Below are 24,956 nucleotides of genomic sequence, written 5' to 3' on the forward strand. Positions count from 1 at the left end.
AAGCCATACATGTGAATTACAGGTCTATGTATACGAAATATGAACTCCATGGAAAAAAATCAGCTAATACCAGGTTCTGACTCTTTTGTATGCTCAGTGGTGTAGTTGACTGAGCTGTGGACTAAGCATTACGTTGGTCCCCGGATCGAGTCCCGCGACAGCCGGGTTGATTAATTATTAATCAAGTATGACCATGTTTGATGTTCCCATCGTCGGAGTCGAAGGGACATCACGTAGCCCTGAGACGTTTTCATTACGGCTAAGACCATATGACGTCACTGCGCGTGAAGAGACATTGTTTACATATCCTCGGACGAATCGCTTCGTTCTCCTCCACGGTGGGGAGCAAACAGATCGAGCCCAAGTTGTGGTACAAGCGCGAACAACTTGTTTAATAAACATGTTATACAACTTACGACACACTGCCCAACTCTGGGCGTAAACAAGTTTCCTCCTTATTTTTCTTTATTTCTTTCTGACGACATAACTAAACTTTGAATCTGCAATATAAATGATAAAATTGCAGTTATATAACTGAATCAACTACAAAATTTTCTCTCCCTCGGGGGTGCCACGGAAATTAACAGAGCCGCCTGGCGCCAGGCAAGACCACACGAGAAGTGCCACCCGGAAAGGTAGGGATAAAGATTTCCTCGCGCTCTGGGAGGTAATCCTCCAGCATAACGAGAAATTGTGGGTAATCCTATTACTAGCGTTCTCCACCCTGGACCCCAATCACGCTTATACCTAAAAAAGTGAGGGAGTCTACACCTGGAGGCGCTGAGCTACCTGCGGCCGAAGCCGACATCCTTCGCCCTATGAGCAATGTTAAGTGGAAGTCACCGTTCTCACTCACGAGGCATACCAGACGATGACGATGATGATGGTAATGATGATAATAATAATGATTATGATAATAATAATAATAATTTCCCTGACACCATTTAGACGTACAGTATAACCGCGAAATTACACACGATACAGAGCCTTTTTGGTGCGCTTGAACAAACGAAAACATTTTGGATCATTTACATAAGTTGAAAACACAATTCCATTTACATATAAACACACAAAATTAGGCGAACGCACACAAACAAGTGCCGGAAATACGAGTGTACTCGTGCGTACAGGTGCATAAATAATTTGTTCTCTGTCTGCTTCACTCTTTCCCTCTCTCTTTCTCTCCCCCGTCTCTTTCTCCTCTCCCTATCTTTATCCTATCACAAAAACATTTCCACACAAACACAACTCCCCTTCCACCACACAGGCGAACACAAAAACATTTGCAATCAAGCAAACCTGCATGTGTGTACATACGCATTACAGCTCACAATATAAAAAACTTGTGATGACGTGCAAGCGACCGAATTCGTACATTTATGAAATTCCACCATCATCGCACAAGTGCGCAACAGCCCACGCACGAGTAAAGACGCGAGCTCATTCATAAACACTCGAACAGTCTCGACCGTCCAGACACGATGGGTGTTACTCATAACGCTGGAGAACTTCCTCCCCAGCAGCTACCCCTCTACAACCTTGCAGTTCACTAAATAATCGTATAAAGACAGCAAGTCCGGACTCGTAGTAACAATTAAAATGGACAAATTTGCGTTTCAGAAGGAAATAGGCAAGAACTGGTTTATCAAGAGTGGTTAACTCGTAGAACAGACTTAGTAACCATGTAGTGAGCGCTGAAATTATCGGTAATTTTAGGAGAAGATTAGATAACTTTATGGATAGGGATGATTAGTAATAAAGGGCATGAACTACCTAGTATAGACCTCATGGTCTCTTCCAGTCTCCTTCATTCTTATGTCATGTAAACAGAATATGTATTCCCCTCCGCCTACGCAAAGCAACAAAGGAACACAAGTTTGGGAGCGCACAAACGATTTCATTCATCTCCGTGGCACCCTTGTCGACAGCGATGCTAAACAAACAAACACACACACACACACACAATCATCTCTTCATAACACGCCACACAAAACGTATACACATCCACAAGTCCACTGCTAAATAAACATATTTCCCAACTTCCTCCATGAATCACACAAGTGCCAACCTCTGCCACGTCACTCCTGCAAACTCCTCTGTCGCGTCTTTCCATATACCAAACACACAGATAAAAATACAAGAGTCACTAAGGCAACCTCATCTTCATCTTATCTCCAATGACCCGACACGGGGAGCATCGGCCTCACTTGACGTTCCTTCAGACTCCCCCTCGAGCACAAAGCTCACACTCGAAAGCTCGCCCTTGACTGCTGCCGCAACAATCACCGCCTCTTCAGACTCAGGCCGGACTCCTATACAAGTGTTGAGCCAGCTGACGTCACGGCCATTCTATTCGTTAAAATATGGACTCATGGAAGGGGCTAGCTCTCTCTTTTCCCGTGGTACCCCTTTAATATCTCATTCTAGCTAATGCCAGATGACCTTGTTTTCCTTTTTAAAGGGAGGGGGGTCCTCGGGGCATGAGGGGCTTAAGGACATCACGATTACAGCATATGTCCCCACATCGATTAGGTGCACGTGGACGGGACAGGTATGCAGGTGTTGGTCGCGACAGGTGTTTAATTCCTTCAAATGCACGGCACATTTTTCCAATCTTGTTCTGGTTGACGTCAATCGAACGTACTTAATTGATGGGGAAGCCTTGGATTAAGTTTGTGTGTGTGTGTGTGTGTGTGTGTGTGTGTGTGTGTGTGTGTGTGTGTGTGTGTGTGTGTGTGTGTGTGTGTGTGTGTGTGTGTGTGTGTGTGTGTGTGTGCGCGCGCGTTATTTCATCCATCCTGGTTGCGGATAAAACTAACCCCGACCAGACAATTTAATTCACCCGAGAGAGGAATTCCCCGAACCAAAGACTTCATCACGGACACCCGTCCACCCTATGGCAGAGAAGAATGTTTTCTTCTAGGTGAGGGTAAGCTCACCCTCAACTCCCCCCAGTAATGATCCTTCCGGGTGCGGGTATCCCCCCACTCCCCACCCACCTGGGGGTGGGTGGGCAGCCCTTGTCCGACTCCTCCCTCCCCGGGTCAGGTGTCGACTTACTTGATCCGGCGCGCTTGTCAATGGCAGATATCACATTACAAATGCGAGCACACGTAGACAATGCAGTCGCAGGCACAGGTAGACATACACGCACGCACGCACGCACACACACACACACACACACACACACACACACACACACACACACACACACACACGTTTAGAGGACATTAAGAAATGCACTTTCACGTATTAATGATTTGATATAGGAAGAAACTGCTCAGTCAGATAAGATAGCCGGAAATTAAACCCGGATTTGATCGATGGGAGCACTGGTACGGGACCTTCCGAGCATAGCTCTTATCTTACTAATTACTTAATACATTCAGGGAAACGCACACGCACGCACGCACACACACACACATACACACGCGTAGATTAATTTGTTACGAGACTAACACATGCACTGTCGTAAGAACATAAAGAACATAATAACATAAGAATGAAGGAGACCGCAAGCAACCATGCGGCCTACACTAGGCAGTTCCATGACCATCACCACCTGTCATCCCCATCCACGTTGTTCTCTAACTTTTTCTTAAAAAAACTACATGGTTGCTAAGGACGGTCCGTTTACCGTGATACTGTCTTGAGTACCTGGGGTCATTTTATCCACTACGTATAGCATCATTCATGTATTTCATTGATGGGTCTATTAATGATGTCAACACGAGTAATGTGGGCTTCACTAGCCTCATATGTGAAGGTCACCGCTAAATTCATAAACAATTATGGGAAATTATCACCTAAAGACTCCCAAAGCACCCGCCCATCTAATTTTGGGCGCCGCCAGACTATTTTATTCATCCCTTGGCATCCCCTCGATAGCGACGGAGCTCCATAAAAACACAGGACTGAAGGAAACTGCAAAGGACCATAAGGCCTACACTGATCAGTTCCACGTCCATCACCACCTGTCATCCCTATCCAAAGTTATCTCGTTTTCTCTTAAAACAACCAATTGCTAGACTTCCATTTGTTACCCACTCTCTTGGTGAACCAGTTCATGCATATTTCCTTCTTAAACCTATTTCCATTAACTTCCTCTATAAGGTCTGGCGCTTGTTCTTATATTCTGTTTTTCATAAACATATTCTATCCATGACCTCGGTGCTGCTCAGACACACAATAACAACACCTCTGACAGTGTCTCATGTGCACAGAACCATCACACAAAAACTATCCACTTGAATTAAGTGTTAAGTGTTATCACTCCAAGCTGGGTCGCGGGCAACCACGGCCAAGACAAGTGGCACTGTATTGTGCAAATAGTGGTGGAACTACAGCCTATTTATTTCAACCTGGCGGAGATTATTAAGAGAAAAATCTTTAATGACTGTTGAGAAACCATTTTGGAGAGACAAAAATAAATAAAACAAAAACAAATAAATAAATATATGAACGAATAAGCCTGGTTAAAGGAAAATACATCCGCCAGGTCAAAATAAACGGAGCCAGATTCCACGACACTTTTTGGTGTCTTGGTCTTCAACTGTCGTAATATACTCGTCACGAGTAAGCAGTCTCTTATAACCTCCACCAAGGTGATTATGTTTTCGGTAGTGTAGGACCGACAGTAACTTTACACAGCTACCTGAAGTGAATCGCTAGTAACAGCGAGATAGTACAAATAATTTCCGACAGTCGCCCCGGGTACCGAACCAAGACCTAGCTTGATGCCAAAATAGGATTTTACACAACTATTTATGAACGGATTTTGATTATTTTTTCCTTCCGGAGTTGTTGAGTCTGGCCCAAGTAACACACCATTAGATTTAGGTGGTGATTCAGATCACGAATTTGATCTCGCTTTATTGATCTATTGTTTATTTATTTATTTTCAAATTTTGAAATGAACTGCCTTGGCGGAGGTTTGTTCTCCAACTTTCTAGTTTACTTCTCTTACCAAGAATGTCACTGATAGACACTATCAATCACAAACGACTCAAGACCATTACAAAGCCAAGCCATGCTAGCTAGCAAAGTGTCGACGGTCACATTTTCCCCAACAGTACTCGCAGTGCCTCGTTCATGCAGGGCCGCATCTCACGGCGCAATCTTGCATAACAGCGCCACAACAGAGATCCCTGTCGTCAGACATTGAGTCGAGCTCTGGCGCACCAGTCACGTCCGTGGGTTGCCAGCACTTCTCGGGCACTGTCCCACTGGCCCCGACCTCCTGCATCAGGGGCCCAATGAATTGACTGCCCTCCTTGCCAAAGGAGGGCACAGCGTCGGGTTGGCACCAGTGCCGCGGGTAGTGCCGGGCAGGCAACTCTCCATCTCCACTAATATCACGTGACGGTTTGACTGGCACTCCCCACCCTTCCCTCTCGTCTCTCCCTCCCGAGTGCCTCACGACTCCTAGCCGAGTGAGTGCCCGGCTTGCTTACTGGCACTCTTCAAACCTTCGCTTCACTCCTTCGGGAACTGGCACCCACAATACTTCCCCTACAACGTTAGATGAAATCATCCCCACACTTCTTCGTCTATCGCCTCAGAGCACAGTACATCGCTAATCCTTATGACGATACTCGGGGTCGAAACGGAGACAGCAAACTTCTTTCTCCACAGTCCGACCCAAACACAAGTTTCCTTCTCTGGTCACCCAGAAGTTCCTCCGGCATTAATGACACAAAACATAAACGTCCGAGCGACCTTTTCCGGTAACAGGCCCCCGGTGTCCCTCATACAGGTATTCACACAAATCTTTCAAGAGAAATCGAACAAAATGTCATGAGAGGAGCTCTCCTCTCGACGCGGCGAGGGAACTGACGTGTGGACGTGTGCGTGGGTGCGCGCGCGCTCTACAGTCCGCGTCCGTTCCCGCCCCGGCCACGGCTCAAGGCAAACTGCCGTTCAGCGCCGCCAACCACCCAACCACCCTTCCAACATCCAACCCCCCCCGACCCCCCACCCCACCCACCACCACTACCCCTCCTTCCCCCCACGCACGCACGCATAGAAACACGCACACACACACACACGCACATACACATCGTCTATTACGTTTGGGTTGTCCGTTCGTCTACCGTGCCTGTGCCACCTCCCTACCCTCCCTTCCGCACCCTCCCACTGACGAGGGGAGATACGGGAGGGGAGAACTACCTTGCGCGGAGTATGGGGATAAGAAGGGGAAGAGAGAAGGTGGGGGGAAGACCGTAGGTGGGGAGAAGGAAGGTGGGGGAAGAGGAAAAGTGGAGTGAGGGATGGGGGAGATATCGCGTGTGGGGAGCGACTAAGGGTGGACGCAAAGAAGGAAGGATTAGCCAAAGTGGGGGGACTAATAAAGAAGGGAGGAGAACAGAGATGGCAGGCGGGGTTGGGGTGAGGTGATGGGGGTAGTGCAACATCAAAGAGAGGACGAGAAGAGGCTAAAAGAGGACTGGCGAAGAAGAAAAGAGAAAAGAAGAGAAGAGGAGAGGCGATCTGGTGGTAGATTGTGGAAGACATTTTTATTTTTTAATGCGATGGCATGTTTAACCCGATGACGGCAATCACCACATTTTTTTTTTTTTTGGTTGACCTAAAGCGATTTTATTCGGCAAAGGGAACCCACCAGCATCACACGCTGCCGGAGCGTAGTTTGGCTACAGAGTAATACGTGGAGGTGGATGAAGGAAGACACAGGCCTAGACCCAAGTTTGCCCCCCGACCATTTCCCCTTCAAGATGTTCTTCAGAGGAATCCCCTCGATGAACTCTCCAAGTTCCTGTGACACCTTGAACGATTTTGTTCTGGCTAACGCCAGGCGATCGTGGAAGAGTTCATCAAGCTGGGCCGTGCGAACATTACGCCCCCTGGGAGCGATGGGCGGGGACATCATCGGACATCAAAATTAAGGGCGCTCGCTAGAACCAAATATGGCAAGTCATCCCAGTGCCTAACGGTACAGAAAGAGAGAGAGAGAGGATGGAGTGAAGGGGACAAACAGGAAAGTAGGAGAGAGGGTGCAAAGAAGTAAGTGAACTGGGAAATAGACAGACGCTGTAAGGATGGGGGGGGGAAGGAGAAGAAACGAGGTGGGTAAGGAGCAAGGAGGGAGGAAGTAGAATGAACTGAGGAAAAGGGGAGGGAAAAGGAGAAGGGGACTGAGGAAAAGAAGGAAGAAGAGGAGGAGGTTGAGGAGGCGGAATAGGGACGCGGAGGAGGGAGGTGGAAGAGGAGCAAGTGGAACAAGGAAAAGGAGAAGGTGGAGGAGAGGAGGGGGAAGGTGAAAACGGAGGTGTAGGAGGAGTGGGACGGGGAGGGGAGGGGGATAGAGGGAAGGAAGGAGAGGGGAGGAGGAAGCGGAGGAGGAGGTACGGGAGGAAGTTGGGGGGAGGAGGGGAAGTGGAAGAGGAGGGGAAAGGCGCGGAGGTGGAGGCGTAGGAGAGAGGGAGGAGGGAGTTGAAGGAGGAAGAGGAGGAGGTACGGGGGGAAGTTGGGGGGAGGAGGGGAAGTGGAAGAGGAGGGGGAAGGAGCGGAGGTGGAGGAGTAGGAGAGAGGGAGTAGGGAGTTGAAGGAGGAAGAGGAGGAGGAGGAGGAGAAGAAGCGTTAGGAGGGAGAGGTTTGCGGTGGCGATAGGCCTATGTTATTGTGGGGGCTCTGGCTGTGCCAGGATACAACCTTTACTTCTTTCTTTTTCTTTTACTTTCTCCTTAGGCGACATGACGACGCACGCGCCCCTGGGACAATTAACACCAGAAAGACGACGAGTGTGGACTGATCTAATAGATTTAAATGTGTTAAAAGCTATAACAAGAGTTATGCAGGCAAGGCCTTCATATTAAGACAGCAGAATTCGTAGCGATGGGTTTAAAATGGACGATTCTAGGCTTAAGAAGGAAATTGGCAAGAACTGGTTTAGCAACAGTGGTCAGTGATCTTATGTTCTAATTCCCTGCAGTATAGAAGAAAGTGCACCATACGTTTTCTTCTCATGCATAAAACAACACTGAGCAGAAACTTGATGATTAATTATTAATCTCGTTCGATTTTCCGTAAAATTCCAACCTCGATGACCTAACCTAACCAACCTTAACTACAGGCCCCAACAGCCCTGAGAGAGAGAGAGAGAGAGAGAGAGAGAGAGAGAGAGAGAGAGAGAGAGAGAGAGAGAGAGAGAGAGAGAGAGAGAGAGAGAGAGAGAGGGGGGGAGAGAGAGAGGGGGGGAGAGAGAGAGAGAGAGGGGGGAGAGAGAGAGAGAGAGAGAGAGAGAGAGAGAGAGAGAGAGAGAGAGAGAGAGAGAGAGAGAGAGAGAGAGAGAGAGAGAGAGAGAGAGAGAGAACGCCAAGGACAAGTGACGGGGGGAGGGGAGAAAACGAGAGAGGGTGAGGGAGGTTGGAGAGGAGAGGCGAGATAACATGAGAGACTGCTCACGATGCGCAAAGGAAGAGACAGAATAAGTGGAGAGGGTCATAAAAGTGATAAGAAGTTACTTCAAATCACTGGAGGGCGTACGGAGGGTCAAGGACAAAGGAGGAGGGAGGGAAGGAAGGAAGGAGAAGGAGGGAAGAGAAGAACGGTGGAGAAGGAGGGAAGAGGAGAAAGAGGAGGGAGGGGGAGAAGAATGGTGAAGGAGGGAGGAAGGGAAGGAGGAAAGAAGAGTAGGAAGGGGGAGGGAGGTGGAGGAGTAAGTGAGGGAGGGAGGGAGGAAAGGAGATGAGGAGGGAGGGAGGTGAGGAAGAGTAAAAATGAAATGAGCGAATGCAAATGTTCATTTTGCATTCTTTACAATGTTGAACAAAATTTTCTTCAAACTTCTTTCATGAATCACACCACCCAACTCCTGCAAAAGTCTCTTATCACATCTCTTCAGCTGTTTGGACTCCCTCATCTCCATCCACGCTTGCCACGTCTTATTGTAAAAAGACAGCAGCTATTCCAAGTCCCCTACTGAAGACAGGCCTCTTCCAGGAGGGTGCCAACCTGTGCCATGGTACTCCTGCAGAGCCAAGTGGAAGTGGGCTCCAGGGAGGCGAGATCCGATTTCCTCGATCAAGACCTCTCTCTCTCTCTCTCTCCCTCACTCCCTTTCCCTCTCCCTCTCCCTCTCTCTCTCTCTCTCTCGTTCCCGTAGCGTCGCGCGAGTGGCAGATGGTCGCAGCAACGAGGAAGTCGGGTTGAGAGGAGAACGAAAGGAGAATGGCAAAGAGAATGGCAAAGGAAACGAGGCATCTTCGATACGTATGAGGGCTAACTGGCTGGCAAAGGTTGAGAGAGAGAGAGAGAGAGAGAGAGAGAGAGAGAGAGAGAGAGAGAGAGAGAGAGAGAGAGAGAGAGAGAGAGAGAGAGAGAGAGAGAGAGAGAGAGAGAGAGAGAGAGAGAGAGAGAGAGAGAGAGAGAGAGAGAGAGAGAGAGAGAGAGAGAGAGAGAGAGAGAGAGAGAGAGAGAGAGAGAGAGAGAGAGAGAGAGAGAGAGAGAGAGAGAGAGGAGAAAGAGGAGGGGAGGGAAAAGGAAGAGGGGAGAGAGGGAAGGCAAGGGCAGGGACGAGGGTGAGAAAGAAAAACAGAGATAGAGCAAGAGATGCGGAGATAAAAAGGAGAGGGAGAGGGAGAGAGAGATAGAGAGAAATAGAGATAGATAGAGGGAGAGGGGGAGGGCTAGGAGAAATGATGAGAAAAGAGAAAGAAAAAAAAAACAGAAAATGAAAGAGAAAAAAAGAGTTGGGATTTGGGCCGGACAACCAAGGAAAGCCCCTCGGGAAAAGAGGAGACGAGGAAGACGAGGGGGAAAGAAAAACTCAAAATTCGAGAGAAAGAAAGAGCGAGAGAGAGGACAGAGTGGGCGGCCTGGGAAGAGGCCATCCAGGAAAATTGGAGAAAAGGTGACACTGGAAGAAGTTGATCTCTATTTACAAAATGGAATCTGGTTTTACAGAACGTCTGCGAATTGAAGGTTGAAAGATTCACCCGAGGAGGAGGAGGAGGAGGAGGAGGAGGAATAGGAACAGAATGAGGAGGGGAGGAGGCGAAGAAGGTTGAAGATAAGGATGAAGAAGAGAGGAGGAAGAGTAGTACGATGAGGAGAACTAGGAGGAAGAGGAGGAAAATGAGGAAGAGGAGGAGGAATAGGAACAGAATGAGGGAGGGGAGGAGGCAAAGAAGGTTGAAGATAAGGATGAGGAAGAAAGGAGGAAGAGTACTACGATGAAGAGGACTAGGAGGAACAGGAACGAAGAAAAGCAGCGGGAGGAGGAAGAGGAACAGTACAAAGAGGAGAATCAAGAATAACAAGAGAAGTAGTAGTGGTAGTAGTAGTAGACGTAGTAAGAGGAGGAATAAGATGTGTGGGTTAAGGACGGGAGTAGTAGTACGAAGAGGAGAAACAGGAGCAGCAGTAACAGTAGTAGTAGTAGTAGTGACAGGAACAGGAGCAGACTGAGGAGGGGAGGAGGCGAAGAAGGATGATGACGAGCACCCTGAGGAGGAGCAAGTGAAGAAGAAGGGCACTAAGTAAGCATTCACACCTCCTGGGAAAGCGCACCTCTGCTTCCGGCAGGGTCGCCTGGCGTGTGGCACCCGTCCCGGAGACACCAACTTGCGAGGAGGGCGACCGAAGAGTGGCGCCGGGAGACACGAGTCTCTTGGCCAGACCCGGCACCGGCACTGGCACTGCGCAGCTCTGTGCTGGCACGCATGAGTGCCAGGGAGGGGGAGAGGAAGGGAAAGGGGGAGGATGGCACGTACGCAGGCCCCGGCAACCAGCAATACACCTGGTTGGAAAACGCGTGAGAGAAGTCTTCGGGTTTGGCATCTCTCAACCAACGGCGATGCGTTACCATACGCTCCATGTCATATGCCATAATTAACCTTTCTTTCTCTTTCTCTCTCCCACCTTTTCCACCTCTACCACTATTTCATTTATCTCAAGGTCACCTACGCAAAGGTATATATTCAAGAGAGCAATTAAGTCTATTTCTCTCGATGAGCTAATACCTTCGCAACATCACGAAAAAGAAAGAGAGAGAGAGAGAAATCGTTCAGTCGCGGTCTGAAATGCGAGTGAGAAAATAAATTCATTATTGTTCCGCAACACAAAAACAAATGTTGTCCTCATGAACACGGTGACGTATGGATTTTTTTTATTTGGTCAAAGCCACTTTTCTCGTCATCAAAACTCATTCCGGAGTCGTGTCCCTTCAGCTGAATAAAATCGCCCATTTTCTTTAGCCATAACAAAATAAGCAAAACCCGCCGCCGTTTTTAAGGGACGGCAGGATGCCAAGCATTTGTACTAACTACAGCCCAAGTGAAACAACCCTGCTATAAATGTGCTGTGTCTTGCTGCATTGCTTCTGACCCGGGCAGTAGGCAGGAGACTGGGATGATCCTTTATCCACGAGGAGCTAAGATGGAAGGGAAACAAGGGTGATGGATGAGAGTGGGTGTGTCCCTTTGACTTAGCTAACTTTCTTGTTGAGTGGAAGAAGCACTTGGTATATAGATAAAGATATCTTGGTATATAGATAAAGATATATTACAGCTACCGGCGAATAAGTGGACAACCCTACTGCATACGCGCTGGAGCGCCGTCCCACGCTCTGAAATCCCAACTCACCACAAACTGGCCCGACGACAGCACACGAACTTTTGAACCCGAGCGTACAGTACAGCGCTCCTCCTCCTCCACACGTGCCCCGTGCCGACAAGGCCGACAACCGAGAATACCCTAATCACGGCGGGTGAAATTATGGAGGGCCCTCGGGGATGACGGGGGCTGCAACTGAAATACACATGTCGGTATATATTCCCATCAACCTGCGCCAGCAGGCGCGCACGGATGTGTACATGTATACACATACACATGGCTTCTTGGTGTTGGTGCAGTCACGCCGCAGATCCAAAAACGTGCCCTGTTACCAGTATGAAAACTTTGCAAGCCGTTACTAACACCCTTGAGCAAAAGGGGATGGTTGTGTGTGGTATGGGTAAAAGGTTCCATCATTACCCGATTTGATTATATAAGTATCTCTCATCCGAAAGGGTAACGGCTGTCGATGACGAATCCAGCACGTGATCAAAGACCTTGGTGAATCTCTCTCCCTCTCCCTCTCTCACACACACACACAAAATGCACGCTTGTCTGCAACATGTAAATATACTATGTACGTTACCACTCCATCCCGTGCATGCTGTTCCCTTCCACGTACCTGTGAAAAGAAATGGGCTGTTAACACGTGTCCACCAAAGCACTACAATGGCGGAACATGGGGACAAGAAGGGGGACTTGTCATACAACTTGGGGAGAAGACGAGGTACAATGTCCCAGCAGACCTTATGAATAAAAAATGCACAGAAGTGGAACCTGTTGTGTGCGTGCGTGCGTGTGTGTGTGTGTGTGTGTGTGTGTGTGTGTGTGTGTGTGTGTGTGTGTGTGTGTGTGTCTGCGAGAGAGAGAATGATAGAGAGTGAGAGATAAGGAGAATGCGAGAGACACAATGATAGAGAAAGAGAATGCGAGAAACAGAAAAAGAGAGAGAAAACAGTTCGTGTTTGTGCTCAATCAACCAGAACAATTCCCCTTTACATAACCCTACATCGTACCTTTTTCCTCCGACCAAGTCACCGTCTGGACTACGCATAACATATCAAGCTAGGTTATCTAGGAGAGCCACAATCATAGGAGTGGGCAAGCCTTGGCACGCGAAACCCAGAGCTCACCTTAAAAATGATGACTAATAAATCTCCAATTTCTATTGTATGGCTGTTGGTAACCGCATAGCTGCCATTGGGCGGCGGATTGGGGCCCTTCCTGGGAGGTGAAGGGAGGGAGAGGGGCCCATACTCGTATGTGGGCCTATAACAATTCTACTCCGTTGGCACGCGAGTATCAAATATTTGGATGATATTGGCACCCACGCTTAAAAAGGTTGCCCACCGTATGCGCCCTCTAACACAGGTGTTCGTTCATATGCAAGGCGCAGGGTCGTGGATTTCACCGGCTGGGCACACTTGGGCCGCCAAGAAATAAAAGGACAACGTACATGTCCAAACGCAAGAGCTGGTCATCTATAACTTTTATTTATTTTTAATCTGTTTTTATCTGGGGAATGCTTGTCCTGCCAAACACGATGGTAAAATATGGTACAGGAAGAAAGAAAGAAAAAAAAAAAAAAAAAAAAATATATATATATATATATATATATATATATATATTTATATATATACACATATATATATATATACGCACACATATACATATACATACACACACACATCACAGGTCAATTTTTTTTTCGGTCAGCGCTTTCCCTTCTCTTCAAATGCCTTTTTTCCCCCTATTATGATAAGCCCCATTCACCAAACAGAAATATCGACATGAAAATGAGCCCTCTCTTATTTTCGAATGCGATCACTCGGGCTGAAAATCTGCGTGCCCACGCGCGACTTGCTGGTGAAGTGGAAAGCACCTCGGCTTGTCAACTCAATGGAAGAGAGCGAACTGAAATGTGTTTGGAAATGACCCACAATAATTGTGGCTGTTATTGTCTCCCTTAAGCAATGAGACAGGGTAAGGATACATTGCTCACATTCGGGTCATCAGCTATGGAGCTTTCATCCGGAAAGATAAAGGCTGTCGATCACGAGTCGCGCACACGACCCATTATCGTGACGAATCTGGCGCGCGCGCGCATACATACAAAGACACACGTTTCAACCATGGTAACACAAGATTTTCTGTACCACCAAATAAATCACAAGAACATATATACAGACAGACACTTACAGACAGCCTAAGAGACAAAAAGAGAGAAAATAAAGAAGAACGAGATAGAATGAGAAAGGAAAGACAGTGTACGTCTGAGTTTGTACGTCTGCACCACCTAATAAATCACAAGAACATGTATACAGACAGACACTTACAGACAGCCTAAGAGACAAAAAGAGAGAGAAAATAAAGAAGAACGAGATAGAATGAGAAAGGAAAGACAGCGTACGTCTGAGTTTGAAACTGGACTTTCCCCCCATTCCGGCCTTCGCCTCGAAGTCTACGGTCGTCCATCGCCCCCTGGCGGAGGATGACTCCCGGGGGACCCCACGGGGCACACAACATTCGGGGTACTTCGGTCCCCCCAAGCCCAAATTACCCATATCAACCATCAATCCACCTTATTCCAGCTTTCGCTTCCACCATTAACGTGGTGTGTGTGTGTGTGTGTGTGCGTGCGCGTATGTTTATGTGTGCGTGCGTGTGTATACATATACATACACACACACATACTATATTATATATATATATATATATATATATATATACACACACAATCTATTTACATATTCACGTGTGTGTGTGTGTGTACACGCGTATGTGTATGTGTGCGTGCGTGTGTATACGCATATATACATACATACATACATACACACACACACACACACATATATATATATATATACATATATATATGTTTATATATATATGTATATTGATAATAAGAACAATGGTACGTGTGTTCACTTATTCAAAGTTGACCATTTTGGAAAAAACTAACTAAGCTGAGCGCTTTCGTATATTACATCTTCAGTGCAACAAGTACAACTTGTTGCACTGAAGATGTAATATACGAAAGCGCTCTGCTTCGTTAGTTTCTTTTTTCCAAGTGGTCTACTTTGCATATATATATATATATATATATATATATATATATATATAATATATATATATATACATATATATACAATCTATTTATATAATTCACGTGTGTGTGTGTGTGTGTGTGTGTGTGTGTGTGTGTGTGTGTGTGTGTGTGTGTGTGTGTGTGTTCTACTCTTATAATTTTTGCTGAGCTGTGAGAGTGTCCACGGTCGTACTAAGGCTGCCACAATAATGATGAAAAACACGAAAAAAATTGTTCTTTAAAAATTACCCTTTCGTGCTTTTCGATTTACTATGTCCGCCACCTGGCTATTTCCTTCATCCCCGTGGCTCCCTCTCGGTACATAAGAACATAAAAATGAAGGAGACTGAAAAAAAACACCATATAAGGCCTACACTAAGCAGTTCCATGTCCATTACCATTTATCATTCCCATCCATAAAGTAGTTTAACCTTCTCTTAAAACCGAGTTTCCGTGTCCACTACAAGGTTACTAAGTCTATTCTATTCGTTGACCATTCTATTGGTAAACCAGTTTTGCCTATTTCAAGATGTTTTGGCTGATCTCAATTAAGACCATCCGTGCCGGGTGACATTCAATCTTTTTGTCTGTCGCAAAACTATTCAATTCCGTGAGCACCAGGATGCTCAAAAGGAATATGCCAACCAGACAGCAGGTGAAATTATGCTCGACTGGCAAAAATAATTTTAGATCTTTTGCTCCTCTTAATACGTTCGGTTACTGTTATATTCTTTTCAGTAATGTAGTACGCTTTTATGGGAAGATATGCTAAATTTAGCATAATTATGCTAAATCTGGTCCCCCTGCGGCCACAACCCTTTGTACTCCCGGGAACCGCAAAGTCACCACGAAACCATCATGCTAATCTTTTCGATTCGCTTCAATTGACAAGACCCCCGCAGACGCTTCTGCTTATTCTGGCTGCCGTCAGAAGCTTTTATTCATCCGAGGAGGGAGGGGCCGCATGAATCATTTCAGGGGCCACACAAGAGGAAACGCTCTGCGTCAGCGTCCCCAGCCCTTATCCCCCACTCCCCCCCATCGGCTGTAACCCCACCCCACTCCAAGTAGTACCAGCAACCCCGCTATCCCCTACCCCCACTCCCAACCTGACGCTCCTTGCCGTCTCTCTCCCAACTCCTTTACTTGGTGCATCATCACTGTCCTCCCATCCCCTAACTCCCTCACTGTTAAGGAGGGCAGAGAACCAGGGCCGGATTTTGCCCCTCCTCCCCTTTGGTTCCATAAAAATCGCCTTATCACAGCCAGAATACAAACCTTAGAACAGGTCACCGTGTGTGTGTGTGTGTGTGTGTGTGTGTGTGTGTGTGTGTGTGTGTGTGTGTGTGTGTGTGTGTGTGTGTAGGGAATTAACATCCCATCTCAGTGTTCTTAACTATAGAATATAGAAATACAGAGAGAGAGAGAGAGAGAGAGAGAGAGAGAGAGAGAGAGAGAGAGAGAGAGAGAGAGAGAGAGAGAGAGAGAGAGAGAGAGAGAGAGAGAGAGAGAGGAATGAGAGAGAGAGAGAAGGGAGGGCACGAACCTCGCGAAAATTAGCATAGGACTCTCATCTTGGAAGGTGGAATCGAATTCCCGAACCGCAACGAATCGTTAAATACCGCAAACATCAGCAATCGTGAACATAAAAAAATCCTTTCTGTGTATCAATTTTTCGTAAGACGGAGTACTGCGCCCCCCCCCCACCTCGCCGCCTCCTGTCTATCCGTTTCAAGTGACTAACGACTCTGACCTGGGCGAGTCAGGAGTCAACCTGTGACTCAAAGACCTTACCCGACCAGCTGCCGACACAAATACTTCTACCATCTTTCTTCCTTACCACCTGCAGCTAAATCCAGCCAGCTATGAATGACTTAGCCAATCTATATCTTTAGCCACTACCTGTTAATTGATCCACCTGTGCCTCCCACATTTAGGAAGCTTTCTTCTTCCAGCTGTTGCAAGTTACCCGCCCCACAACTTTCAGTACCACCTACTACTTGAACCATTTGCGACTTGCATAGAAGAATCTTTCCTCGACCAGCTGCCGACTCGACCATCAACCTTTGTTCCTCACCGGCAACAGCTGTCCCCAACCAGCTGCTAAATCAACCATCCTAACACCTACACCACCTCCCACTTGAACCACCTGTGACTCGCATACCTAGGAAGTTTTCCTCGACCAGCTGCCGACTAAGCCACTTCATCATCCTAACCAGCAGCAGCAGCAGCAGCTGTCCCCTACCAGCTGCTGAGTCAGCAGCCCTGTGATCGGACGGGACGGGACCGCACACCGCCACGTGGGATACGCGCGATCGATACGAGTGCGCGCTAATCGCCCCCGCCGCCTGCAGTGAGGGGAAATGCGGAAGGGGGGGAAGGGAGAATGAGGGGAGAAGAAGAGGGAATAAGGGATAACGAAGAGGGGGTTGGGGAAAAAAGGGAGGGAAAGGGGGTGAAGAAAGGGAACTAAGGGATGACGAAGAGAGTCGAAAAAAGGGAAGAAAGAGGGAAAAATAGAAGAGAGAATAAGGGATGACGAAGAGGGAATGGGGAAAAAGGGAGGAGGAAGGGAAATAAGGGATGACGAAGGAGTAAGGAAAAAAGGGCAGGATGGGAAAAGAGAGGGGGAAATTTAATAAAATGAAAATGGGGAAGGCAAGGTGCGGAGAGAGGGGAAAGACAGAGGAAAGAAAGAGGAGAGGGAGGTTGGGAGGGAGGAGGGGACAGCTGAGCAGAGGTAAGACAGGGACGGAAGACAGACCCTGGGGCTCGAGGCGCATGAGTTGGTGAAAAGTTGGAGACATGATGGAAGGATGATAAATGTAAAGAGAGGGTATAGAGAGAAGAGAAACTTGGGAGAAGTAGGATATGGTTCACGGACAATGGGCTGTCAAAACCTTCACAAAGCCGGCCAAGCTAACCAAAATAAAAAGAGTTGTGCAGCACAGGAGGTAGACAGCAAAGTGTGGGGAAGGGAGGGGAAGGACAAGGAAGGCGAGGGAAGGGGAAGGGAGGAGAGGGCAATGGAGTTGAAGAAGTAGGAGGCAAGAAGGAAGGGAGGGAGGGAGGAAGGAGGGTGTGGAGGAAGGAAGGAGAAAAGGAGGGAGGAAGGAGGGAGAGGGAGGGAATAGAGAGAGGGAGCGATGGAGAGGGTGTGGAGGAAAGGACAAAGAAGGGAAGAGGGAGGGAGGAAGGAGGTGGAGGGAAGGGATGGACGGAGAGGGGAAGGAAGAAGAGGGGAAGGGAAGGGAGAAGAGGTAAAGGGAAGGCGCTGGAGAGGGGGGAGTGGAAGGGGCTGTGGTGGCCAGGACCAAGGGTGAGAAGGGGTGAGGACAGGGGTAAGGCAAGGGGAAGGGGAAGGAGATGGGGGAAACTGGAATGACGTAAAGAAGGGGAAGGAGAAGGGAGACTGGGAAGACGTGGAGAAGGGGAAGGAGAAGAGCAACTGGGAAGACGTGAGGAAGGCCGTCCCCACGTTGCAAAGGACGAAACCTCACTAATTAAGTAGGCGCTACGACGACTATGGGCGTCAAGTTCGGGTCGAAGTAGGATTTAATTTGCGATGGACTGGAGTTTGGTACAGGATATGCGTTCATGTGGCTTCACTGGAATTAACTTGGTTCATCTGGTTTAGTGTTTCATGTCTGGTACGGCATGTTATGGTGTGGTATATCATAGTATGGTAGGTATGCTATGGTATGGGATGGGATGGGATGGTATGGTATGGTATGGTTTGGCGACTACCGCGAAACAGTTTTGAAGACGGAATGAAAGCGACAGGGTCCAGACAATTGGCAGACCAGTTCATAGACGACGACGACGACGTCAGCCAGGTGGTTGTCACCTTGGCGTCCGAAAGTCCCAGGTAAGCTGGCGCCAAAGGTATTGACGTGTGCGGTGCTCCGGTGACGCAGTGTCGGCAGCTAACCAGCTGGAGCTGACGCGTCGCATGATACCAACTGCCAGCAGTGACCAAGACCTCCTTTTAGCCCAAGTTCAATAAAACAAAGTCAACCAAAAAATAGGATGTATATATATATATATATATATATATATATATATATATATATATATATATATATATATACACACACACACACATATAAACACTGACACACAAATTACGTCACACCAAATGGGTAAAGAACTACCTTATGTTCAGAGGAAACAAGACCGAGAGTAGTTTGTCAACTAAATGTCTGATTCTCAGAGATCATATGTCGACTTTTATCCGCCCCCTCCCCAACCACCAATCCCCAAAATGGCGATTAACCGTAGCCCTACACCAGACTGCCCCCATCCCTAAATTCCCTTTTAATAATGCCGCCGTTCATCTTCATTTGGACCCCATTTTCTCTCCGGTTCCACTACACCCCCTGAGCATTCTGGCCACACCAAGGGCCGTGTTCCAATGTCAGGTAATTCTATTCGGCTTAAGAGAGACCTACTAGGCGCACTGGCCATCTTGTTTCATCGAGATCATAGCCAAGGATTTACGTTTTGTTCGGTGCGATCGCCGCTGAACGACAATCCTTCATGGCTTAATGATGATCGTCAAACGATTGTCTAGAGCACACATTCTTTGTTTTTGAATGGAGGTGTTTTGCTTTGGGGTGCAAAGTACGAGGCTGATTTAATCGTACCTGCCAACACGCTTACCCAAATATGATGTCAGGTTGAGGATGCGCGTCACCCACCACTGGCTGTGGTAGCGGGGCTAATGATCGCACCGTGCAAAAGGTACCTTTACGCGAGAGCCCTGGTGTTCCCTGTGGGATTCTTATAAAGAGGTATATGCATGCTCTGTTGGGAAATTCTAATGATTAATTATATATTTATCATGTTTTGCACTGTCAATAAACTTGAGAAAACATGTTATATTTCTTTTAATAAATTATATTATCAAAGAAATGTACCATGTTGGACTTCTGAGCTTTGAAGTTTATGGAGAGAGGGAGGGGACTCCTGAGCTTTAAAAATGGAAGAAGAAGAATAATTAATGAAATGTTTATTATTCTTAGATTCCGAGCGCTCTGAGATATGAAAACGATTCCCAGGGTTCCGCAGGCTGGAATGGGGTGGGTGGAAGAGGAGGAGGAGGAGGAGGAGGAGGAGGAGGCGGAGGAGGAGGAGGAGGAGGAGGAGGAGGAGGCGGAGGAGGAGGAATGGTTGAGAAACGCTTTCCTTTTTACATCCGACTCACTTTAAACATTTTGTTCTGGTTAACAAACAGGTAACGGCACTAAAAACCCAAGAATCCCTGTGCCTTCGTGGGTGCTCTCCTTTCCTGGTTATTTCATTCAGGTGTACCACCAAACTCGTGACCCCATTTTGTCCAGAGCTTGCCCTCCCACCCTTCATCCCCAGCTGAATAAAATAATCTGGTGCTGTCCAGAATACAATCTAATGAGGGCAAAAACAGTGTGAAACCCCTTACGTTACGAGCGGAACTTATCCCTTTATCCTGATTGACGCCAGGCGATTTTATTAAGTCGCATATGGCACCTTCCGTGGCGATGAGCCCACTGTGTACTATCTGCCGTCAGGTGATTTTATTCAGGCGTGCGTGACGGGCCCCTCACCCCCCCCTCGAACCCAGAGGAAAACCCGAGCTCCCTCGTCCAAGAAACCCTCAATTTCCCGAAGACCGATCACCTCCCCATTACCGAAACAATTACCAAAACAACCCGGCAGATCACCGATAGTCTGTGCAACATGCAGGGCACGAAGCACCACGTACGTGTACCAAGGTCGACAGGCCTCCCCCCTCCCCCGCCTTCCGCGGATCAACAGAAAACGTGAACTGTTAACATGGACCCTTTTGTTTCTTCTTAAGAGTTCCATGCTACGAGTATGCCATGGCGTTATTTGGCTCTGGCTGGCTGGCTGGCTGGCTGGCTGGCTCTCTCTCAGATGAATGGATCTCAATCGTGGGTACCACTCTCCCGAAGGAATTAAACTTCATAATATAACAGCAACTGCAGGAGTCCTCGAGCGTACAGCACCAAAGACCCTCCCCCTCCCTCCTCCCCCAGGAATTTGTATCGATCTGATTTCCGCTCCCAGTCCGCGTTCGAACCCCAACTTCTCGCCCTTCCTATCCCCTTCCCTTCGTCCTCCTCACCCTGGTCCATCTTTGTCCATCATTCACCCCTTTCCTCCGCCTCCCCTCACCCTTCTAGACCACCCCTTATCACCCTTCCCTTCTCCCCCCTTTCCCTCGCGCTCTACTCACCCTCCCACCCCCACTAATGCCATGACCTCCACACCCACCACTCTTCCCCTTCACCCCATCTCACTAAAGGATCCCCCTCTATGAACATATCACTTAGACGCACCTCCATCAAACTCTACTGCCTCCACCATAACAAATGCCACCACAACCACCTCAACTAATGATTAATCCATCACCATCACCACCACACCAGCGATTTTCACAACCAACATAACGACCATACCCATTTAGAGGACCATCATTACTACTACTACTACCACCACCAACACCACCACCACCACTGCCTTTCCACTACCAATCACCCAATGGTCCTATCTCTTTGGCCTCGCACACACACTACGCCTACGCACACAGATACACACACACACACACACTCGTCGTGACGACCATACTCCGCCCAACATTCCCACAGGTCTTAGTATTATCCAAGCCACTGTCGGCCTATGCGGAAGAGCGGGTGTATACAAAGGCGGGCGCGCGCGCGCGCGTGTGTGTGTGTGTGTGTGTGTGTGTGTGTGTGTGTGTGTGTGTGTGTGTGTGAGAGAGAGAGAGAGAGAGAGATCAAGTGTGGGCGACTGATCCGTGCTTATGTTTTTCTTGGACCTCGGCGAGTCCTGGCGCCACACCGCTCCCGTTAGCACAAACAGGACACAAGGACACGTCACAAAGTGTCCTGCCGCCTGAGGTGGACATCTCACTCACATACACAAAGGTAAAGCATCACAAAATTGCAACCCGTCACCCTTCCCCTTGGTCAAGTTGGTGTGTGTGTGTGTGTGTGTGCGTGTGTGTGTGCGTGTGTGTGTGCGCATGTAAGGTCACATTATTACCCATAGACTGGGTCATATGGGTTAAGGAACTCCCATCCGGGAAGGCAATACTTTGCCGATCACGCGTCCAGCACGTGGTCCAATATAATGATGAAACACACTGCGGGCATTCCTTACATCCTGGCAACCACCATACTATTTCGCTCATTTCGGTGGCAACATGGCCTCCCTTTCCCCCCTCGGTAGTGAAGAGGGGAGGGAGGTATAAAGACCCTCCCACACACCCCCTACACCTTCGTCCATACCCTCAACCAATCAATCCATCAATCCCCGAAGGCAACCATAAAAGGCAGCCACATGGGATGCTCCGTGGAGCTCGCATGAAACCTGCCTTAAATCACATGACCCCCACCCACCCACCCCCCAAAAAAGGGGGTGGGGAAACAGACTAGCTATCGGGTGACACGATACTACAGGTCTCCAAAGAATCTTAAGGAAACTGATAATGGCAGAATTATTCTTTTTTACCCTAAATACTAACATAACAAGAGACAGACATCTGTCAAGATGTAACTCAAAGTAGGTGGAAACCATTTCATTGTCTGCGTATTATTCAATGAAAGGACTAACTTCCTGTACAGACGACGGATTGGAGACCAATTTTTTAGACTTTGATGAACAATCACGAAAGCAAAATGCTCCACTGTCTGACTTCCGTGTCCATTTCTTGTTTTAAATTAATATATATATATCACCTTTCCCCTCTCGAACTCATTACGGATAGAGACAGACAGACCGACTGAAAGAGAGAGAGAGAGAGAGAGAGAGAGAGAGAGAGAGAGAGAGAGAGAGAGAGAGAGAGAGAGAGAGAAAATGAGAGAGAAGTACACGGAGTGTGTTACCTAAAGAGGCATGTGCCTTGTTACGCCCAAGGGCGGCCACTTTTGGGAACAACGAGTTTGGGCCTCACAAATCAACGTCTTTCCCTACGCCCAACTCCTGTTAAACAGCGCGTCCTGCCGTGCGCCATACGTACGCGCTCAAGAACCGAAAAGGCTCGCACAAGCTGGTCTCTGCGCTTGTGAGCATGTTCGAAGTAGTAATTAGATCCATATAAAGAGTGTGTGTTTAAGTTTTTGTGTGTGTTTAAGTTTGTTTGTGTGTGTGTGTGTGTGTGTGTGTGTGTGTGTGTGTGTGTGTGTGTGTGTGTGTGTGTGTGTGCGCGTGTGTGTGTGCATGTGATAAAAGCGAGCGGGGCTGATTAGGCCGTACGCCGTCCCGCTTAGAACGAGACGAGGGCGTATTGGCCTGAATGGTCCTCAAGGGTTTCTCGATGGCACTGCCCAGTGGTCAACCCCCAATGCAAATACAACGACGGTGATCGTTTGGGTCCATGCCACGACCTCTCCTGCTGCCCAGGGCCACGGGGACTTCGATCTTGGCAGCTGGGGAGGTGGCTTGAAATGCTTGAAATGACCCCACCCCCCACCCGCCCCGCTACTTGGAGTGAATGACCACCCGACTCACGCGCTTAACCTCCCTAGTGGATGCTGTTCGCACACGCTTCCACTGCATCATACAACGTGTTGGTGACCCGACAAAGCCCAGCGTCCTTCTTAGAGATTCTGTATTGGCTCATGCCAAAACACTTTATAAATCTCAGTGGGACTTCTCTACAAAAATAAATATAATAAATAAATAAATAAATAAAAATTAATATAATAAAAATTCCTCTTATGAAAAAAGTCTCCACTAATTATCTCCAGACGTTTTCTTCGGCTTCGAGGCTCTGGCCACTAGTACGGGTCATGGCCAAATTCCCATCCATCACGGTACAAATCCCTTGAGTGGAAGATGATGCATAATGAAAGTGGTGAGCTGGTAAAAACCGAATAAATTAAATATGCAATGAAAAAATACACACACAAACACACACACATATATATATATATATTATACACACACACGCACGCACACACACACACACACACACACACACACACACACACACACACACACACACACGTTCGTACATATGGGCAGTGAAGCAAAAGTCAACGTACGGCGTTTCACATTCTGTACTTCCATACGCGAGGGGTCTCCATCCACTTTCGCAGGCTACAATCAAGAAAGACGACACGAGCAAACACTTAACCATAAACACAAAACCCCGAGTTAAATATATGAGACGGGCCTTGTGGCCTTTTTCGGTGCCAAATGCAAGAAGTAAAACACGTCAGTGGCACTGGTACTGACACTGGCATCCGCGAAGAGACCACACACACACAAAAAACAAGACGGAAAAAACTCAAGAATAGGGGTGGAACGCACGCACGAAAGCACGCAGACTTAAGAAGAGGGAAAAAGCTTGGCCCCACTCCAAAATGCGCTCCATATCCAACGCCACAACTCCCTTTCCGCCATCTTCTCTAAGCAAAATGGTTGCGCGCTTATGGCAATATCCGTACATGAACGCGTGCATACACACATACAAACACGTACGCGCGGGTGCCCCCGTAAGGGAACTGGTTGAATATTTCATGCGGTCACTGTTTTAGTGACTTTAGTGACAACCCTACGGATGAAGTCACTCACCATTCTTTAATTACTTAAGAAAGACTAAACCCAAAAAATCACTTTCAACTTCCACTACCCCTCCGTTGTGCTCCCCTCCTGCTGTTTCCTTTACCACTTCTCTGAAAACACCTCTTCGGTGTGATATTGTCCCCAAGGATAAAAGCGCTGTTTATTGCTATCAAAAATGCATTTTTTTTTAAGTCTAGAGCATTGCTTAACGTGCATGCAGTTTTCTCAACATTTCTTATCCGATTGCGATGGCTGATATTCAGAGTATTCGAAAGTTCCCCAAAGTTCATTTTGTTACTTGAGACACTGCCGTCCTGTCGAGAGTTGTTTGGGGTGGGAAGGGTGGGTGGCTGCATGGGAGCTTGCTCGGAGAGACCGTGGGGACTGGCGCCGGCGTGTGAGTGGAGCAACATGCTCCCTAGCGTATGATGCCCCCAATTGATGATGACATTGCCAAGGCTGCTGCTGGGGTTGTTGTGTCGTGGACAAAGTTTGAGTTGTGAAACCTACATATCGTGAATTAAGGCGACTGCAATCACCACTGTTGCTGGAATATATGGTTGACTTCTTGCAGGGGCCTTGTCAGTGGGTGGGAGGCAGTGTTTCTCGTGGCAAAGCTGGAGATCCTTCTTGTTTCGTGATATATGATGAGCTTGAGATTGGTGTCAGGGCCAATTGGGGTCACAATGATATATTTTGTTTA

General features: G+C 47.8%; 1 protein-coding gene across 43 annotated transcripts in view; it reads right to left on the bottom strand.

Annotated features, from left to right (window-relative positions):
• chb (CLIP-associating protein) overlaps positions 1-24,956 on the bottom strand; it is a 689,317-nt gene that overhangs the window by 254,257 nt on the left and 410,104 nt on the right. For 33 of the 43 annotated variants that reach the window (XM_076191875.1, XM_076191872.1, XM_076191869.1 and 30 more), the window contains exon 1: positions 5,837-5,916. The exons of the other annotated variants lie outside the window; for them this stretch is intronic. The gene's annotated coding sequence lies outside the window, so the exon portion shown is untranslated. Of the gene's footprint in view, positions 1-5,836; positions 5,917-24,956 lie in introns of those variants that run through there. 43 annotated transcript variants of the gene reach the window in all.

Source organism: Oratosquilla oratoria, chromosome 10, assembly GCF_046742065.1.
Source record: "Oratosquilla oratoria isolate Oo_2021 chromosome 10, ASM4674206v1, whole genome shotgun sequence".
In the NCBI taxonomy this organism is placed as follows: domain Eukaryota; kingdom Metazoa; phylum Arthropoda; class Malacostraca; order Stomatopoda; family Squillidae; genus Oratosquilla; species Oratosquilla oratoria.